Source organism: Bombina bombina, chromosome 7, assembly GCF_027579735.1.
Source record: "Bombina bombina isolate aBomBom1 chromosome 7, aBomBom1.pri, whole genome shotgun sequence".
Taxonomy (NCBI): Eukaryota; Metazoa; Chordata; class Amphibia; order Anura; family Bombinatoridae; genus Bombina; species Bombina bombina.
Window position 1 is genome coordinate 327101031 of NC_069505.1, and position 6359 is coordinate 327107389.

Here is a 6359-nt window from a genome sequence, read left to right on the forward strand (position 1 = left end):
CCTTTGATAAATGGGCCTGTTAATATCAGTGTTAAGTGCTTTCCTGTTAACTTTGGTTTCCCATGTGAGATTCTGTATCCCAGAGAAGGCATCTCTCATCTCTTGGACTACAAGGTTCCACCATTTTTTTTGTCTTTCATCATCGGCCCTAAACATTATTGCATTATCTTTTTAGTGTGTATTTGTTGATTGTATAATTCTGCTGTATGTAATAGTCATTCAAATGAAGGTTATTAAGACTGAGTCTTCGTCCATTTTAGCTCTAGTTTGTTTAACCCTTTGAGTGCTAAGCTGAATTCTATATTTTTCTGTTTTTTACTATTTTTAAAAAACTTTTTTTTAACTTTTTTATTTTTTCCCCCCAGATCCCCAAGACTTATACCATTGGAAAGGTTAGGCGATTACCTTTCCAATGGTAGGTCTTGGGGGTCTGTAGCTGCTTAGATCCCTGAGATACAGGTTTCTAAGCAGCATGCCCCCTTTCCCTATACTTTGTATGGACAATTTTAAATATAAAGTTGCGCAGTGACGTCATCACGTCATTGCGCGTGACGTCACCGCACATAACGGGAAGCCCCGGCAATGCCTGTCACTATGCAGGCCCGATCGCCGGGGTAGGAGCTGGTGGGGGCCCCCAGATTGGAAAAAAGTAGTTGAGTGCTAATGACAGCTCTGAGCCGTCATTAGCACTCAAGGGGTTAAATAAGTAGCACCATTGGCCCTTAATTTTATAATATCTTAAAGGGACACTGTACCCAAATTTCTTCTTTAGTGATTCAGATAGAGCATGAAATTTTAAGCAACTTTCTAATTTACTCATATTATCAAATTTTCTTCATTCTTTTGGTATCTTTATTTGAAATGCAAGAATGTAAGTTTAGATGCCGGCCCATTTTTGGTGAACAACCTAGGTTGTCCTTACTGATTGGTGGATAAATTCATCTACCAATAAAAAAGTGTTGTCCAGAGTACTGAAACCAAAAAAAAGCTTAGATGCCTTCTTTTTCAAATAATGATAGCAAGAGAACAAAGAAAAATTGATAATAGGAGTAAATTAGAAAGTTGCTTAAAATTGCATGCGCTTTCTGAATTACAAAAGAAAAAATTGGGTTCAGTGTCCCTTTAACTGTAAAGATCTATCTTTGTCTCCCTTTAAGTTCCCACTGTAGAGTTTTAGATAAAATCTTGGATCCCTAAGTAGATAATATTAATACATAATGATAATTATTAGTAAATATAATTTTATTTATGCAATATATAGTACAAAATAGATTATTTTACTTTGAAATACTACTATATACTTAGCAGATTCTGAAATGTAATGTAAAAAATTTACAATATAAAACATCATGGCAACCAATGTAATATTCATGCTGCAAATGGATAAAAAAAAAAATATGAGTAATTGGATGTGTCTGACCCCAACTATCATCATATTTAATGAATTCCTTTCCCAATTTCAGGGAAAGTGGCACTTACTGCAAGAGCATTATTTGTTTGCATGAGATGAGGTCTGATCAAAAAGCCTTTGGAGATTGTGAGAGGAAAACAATTGCTTATGAAACATGTTAATACATTTAGTCAAATAATTTTTCATTTTTTGCCATTGACTACAGTAAAGATGTTCATATTATTTATATTTGCATAAGTTAAATATTATATGAGATTTTCAGTTGTGTTCACCAATTTAGAGCCAAATTAAGACTGGCCCGCTAACAGTTGCGCGCAAGCGATATCAGGGGTTTATCACGGCTGTTTGTGCATGTCGGAACTAGTGTGAATATTACAAGTTGAAAGTAAATGTGATAGCCTAAATTTAATTTAATGGAAATTGGGAATGTATGATCTCAGCGCTCGGGTTAGCTGTTACGCTCAAATAAAAAGTGTCACAAAACACATAAAAAATATATGTAAAAGTACAGTTACACTCATAATAACACTGTCTGATAAAAATGATTAAAAAAAAATATTTCACCAAAAAGTTATAAGGGCTCAAAGATATGAGGTCGCAGGTGTTAGAAAAAAAGGCAGGAAAAGGGTTTTAACATAGACATACATACATATACATCTCTAAATATGCATATTTATATATATATATATATATATATATATATATATATATATATATATATATATATATATATATATGTATTTATGTATTAATATGTGTATATGTGTATTTGCAGACATATTTACACATATAAACATATAAATACATATGTACACATATATAGACAAAGATATATCTTTACAGTTAAAGGGACACTAAACCCAATTTTTTCCTTTTGTGATTCAGATAGAGCATGCAATTTAAGCAACTTTCTAATTTACTCCTATTATCAATTTTTCTTCATTCTCTTGCTATCTTTATTTAAAAAGCAGCAATGTGATGCATAGGAGCCGGCCCATTTTTGGTTGAGAAACTGGGTTATGCTTTCTTATTTGTGGGTAAATGTAAATCTCCAATAAGCAAGCACTATCGATGGTGCTGAACCTAAAATGGGCTGGCTGCTAAGATTTACATTCCTGCTTTTAAAATAAAGATAGCAAGAGAACAAAGAAAAATTGATAATAAGTAAATTAGAGAGTTGCTTAAAATGTCATGCTCCATCTGAATCATGAAAGAAAAAATTTGGGTTCAGTGTCCCTTTAAGTAGATAAAAGCATGTAAAGTCATACTTATAACATATTCCCCCATGTGAAAAACATTGAAATTGCATAAGTATTTTTAAACAGATATTGCTATATACTGTATTTCTGTATGTATCTATCTATCTATCTATCTATCTATCTATCTATCTATCATCTATCTATCTAAATAAATAAATAAATATGTATGTATTTAAACCTATATATAGCTATATATTATATATATCTATACCTTTATACAGGGCTGCCATCAGGGGATGAAAGGGGGGAATGGAGTCAGGAGCCCAGGTGTCCCCAACCCGACCACTCACTTAAACGTTCTATTTTTTTTTTTATACTGCCCCTTATGTTTTCACAATATACCTTAGCAGAGCTGGAAAGCATGGGTATCTGATAGCTGAGCATAGGATATGTCCAGCATTATATATAAATTGCTGTGTTAGAATTTTATGCTGGCTCCTAGATTTTCAACAAATTTGTCAAGCCCTGTACTATGTGTATCTGTATGTATGTGACTGCGTGTTTTTAAGTGTGTCTGTTTTTATGTGTGTATTTCTGTGTATGTGTTTTATTACTTTTACAATATTTTTAATTTTGACTACACTCAAAAATAGTGCGCACGCATTTTAGTCACTTGGCCAAAAATTGCACCAGTTAAAGGGATGGAGGAGGGCCCCAATCAATTGCCTAGAAAGGGGACCAAACATTGTTGGCCCTATATATATATATATATATATATATATATATATATATATATATATTACAATATATATCTTGTATATACAAATATGTATTTATGAATAAATAGAACATATCCTTCTAGGTGAAGAACACTGGAATGTGAAATATTTTCATGTCAGGTTAGTCCCCTTGAGAAAATATGTGATCAAGTTTGTGCGTGAGTAAGGTGTAAGTTTCCCACTTTTCTTGCTCCATTGAAGTCTATGGGGAAATACACTAATGCTAACGAAATCACGATATTGAAAATTTGGCTCAAAAAGTTTACTTCTAGTAGAGTTAGTGCGGGAGTGATAAATAGCGCTCCACTTGTAATCTAGTCCTTAGAGTAGAAATCATAATGCTTACAAATATTTAAAATATTACATTAAACAGGTATTATAAAAAATATTTTTCTGCTAGTAGAGACTTTTTTCAGCAGATGACAGGCCCTATTTATGCATATAAAAAATAAACTAATAGGAATTGTTTTATGTTTAAAACATGTTCTTAAGCTTCAAAGCACAATAGAGCTGATGATAAGGATAGGAAAGTTATTTTGCACATTCAGTAAAAATAACATAATGTTCTAAATCAGTGTCAAATACTTGCTGAAAATCTGTTTTTTCCCCCATTACCAAATGTACAATTTGAATCTAAGATGCAATATATGAATATTCATGTATCAATAATTGGGAGTACATTCTTATATTCTTCAAAATAACTCTTTGGAATTTAATACTCAAATTCTATTTTGAAATACTAACATCTGATATTCATAAGTTACATTTTACATTTGATTGTTACATTCCAAAACGGAATGTTAGCCCTTAATATTAAAATGACTAGATTTGATAATTTGAATGTTAACTTTATATATTCAAATATTAACTTTTTTTTTTTATAATTTCCCATGTTGCTCATCTTGTTGCACTAATCAACGTATTACTACTAAGTCTTAATTATTTATTTGCAAGGAAATATTCAAAAGCACTTTCACTTTTGAGCTATATTCATTCTATAAGGTCTTCCTGCATGCAACCTAGGATTTAATTACTCAGAAACCTCCTTTAATTTGAATTAGAAGAGTTATTTGTGTAGCATGGTATATATGTTTTATATGGGTATAATCTAACTTTTTGGTGTATTTCAATTTCAATGTCACTTAAAGGAACCATCTACACCTTAGTCATCTTAAAGTCTTACTTTAGATTAAGCTGCAAATAGCCTCCTACACCCTTTCTATATCATGCAACAGGAATGGTAAAATAAAGTTATTGTTTTTGGTCACTTTGAAATGGATGGCAAGCTCTGCCCACTGATGACATCACGATCTGGGCTGATTCCATGCAATGCTAATCTGGTGAATAGCATTGACAGTCCGTTGAATCTATTAATTGAGTCTTTTGTAACTAATAAAGACTTTAATGCAGCCCAGATTGTGATGTCATCAGGGGGCAGAGCTTGGCAGCCACTTGAAAGTGACCAGAAACCATAGTCATTTTAAAACAACTTTTTTACTGCTGCATGATATAGAAAGGGGTGCATGATGATATTTTCAGCTTAATCTAAAGCAAGACTAAGGTGTAGACTGTCCCTTTGAAGTATTATGGTGCTATTGTTTTTTTCAGCATACCTTCAGCAGTAATTTATGGGCTAAGGAGTTCAAAATTGGCTGATCTAGAAAACTGAAGGCTAATATCTTTTACATGGCATACTATGTATTTTGCTTAAAATTTGTTGGTGTTATTTGATGCCACCTACCTACAAAATGAAGGTTCCTTACTTTTCCTTATGATAATTTGTTGACTACATGCAATGTTGCTCGTCTAGATTTCCATTTGCATAATTGAGCATAGTATGATTCTCACATATGTTTTCAAATGTTTGTAATTGTGTATTAAACCTCAATAAAGATATTAAATAATGTAATTAATTTAGACTTATGGACCTATGGTGTTTTATGGGCAGAACTGTAAAAGGAGTGGTGTGGCATTGGGTGTGCCGTGAGAACGGTGGGCATGTCATGGGCTTGGACTCAGCATCTGTCATGGGCAGAGCCAAAGCAAGTCCTAGTTTTATTGAGTACATTTGTATATTTTCTCTTTCTGAGAAAGCTCCAAGAGGGATGGACCCTAATGCACAATGATCAATAGTAGGAAGTACCTATCAACCTGTGAGGATTAACAGAAAGCACCTATCAGATAATAATATCAGTAGGAAGTACAAAACTAATAAAAGTTAATTGGTTTCAGTTAAAAGTAAAAAACACAAAAAACCTTGTACATCACATTTTTTCCATGCAAAAAAAATAATATCATATTTCAATGATGCTCTTAAATATGAATGCATAACCTTTTGTGTAAAGTGTCCATTTAATTCTTCTTGAACCTTGTGCATTATAAAATTGGAAACAAAGCACTTTTATTTAAAAAGAAAAAAAAATCATATTCTAGATAAAACCAAAAGGCAGTATGACTCAGCTGTTACAATAATTCTTATGTATTTATTCGGTCTGTGACCTTTAATACACTCTGACCATAATGAAGAGCATATTGTGAAATTATAAGAACCATTTATTATTCCAACAGCCACAAGTGATAAAGTGTATTATATGTAATATTGTTTCAATATTAAGCTATCCTTCCAATTACATAGATACTGGATGGCTGCAAATGTGTTCTAGTATTTTATTATATACAGTACTATGTATGTATATTATGTTTGACAATAGCTCTGTCCAATGAGGCTCCCAAATATTTTTTATATATACATTTTAGAAACTGTATTAATCAATACATATTAATAACTTCAAGTGAGTTAGTTTTTAGAATAATTCCCACTAACCTATATATGCAACAGACTTTGAATTTGGATCCATACAATAAAAGTAGAAATGAGATAACTATAAATGAAGAAATTAGTCAATTACAGAATAAATAATCTGTATATTATAAATAAGGAGCAGTATATCAATATTTTTGTACTGAAAA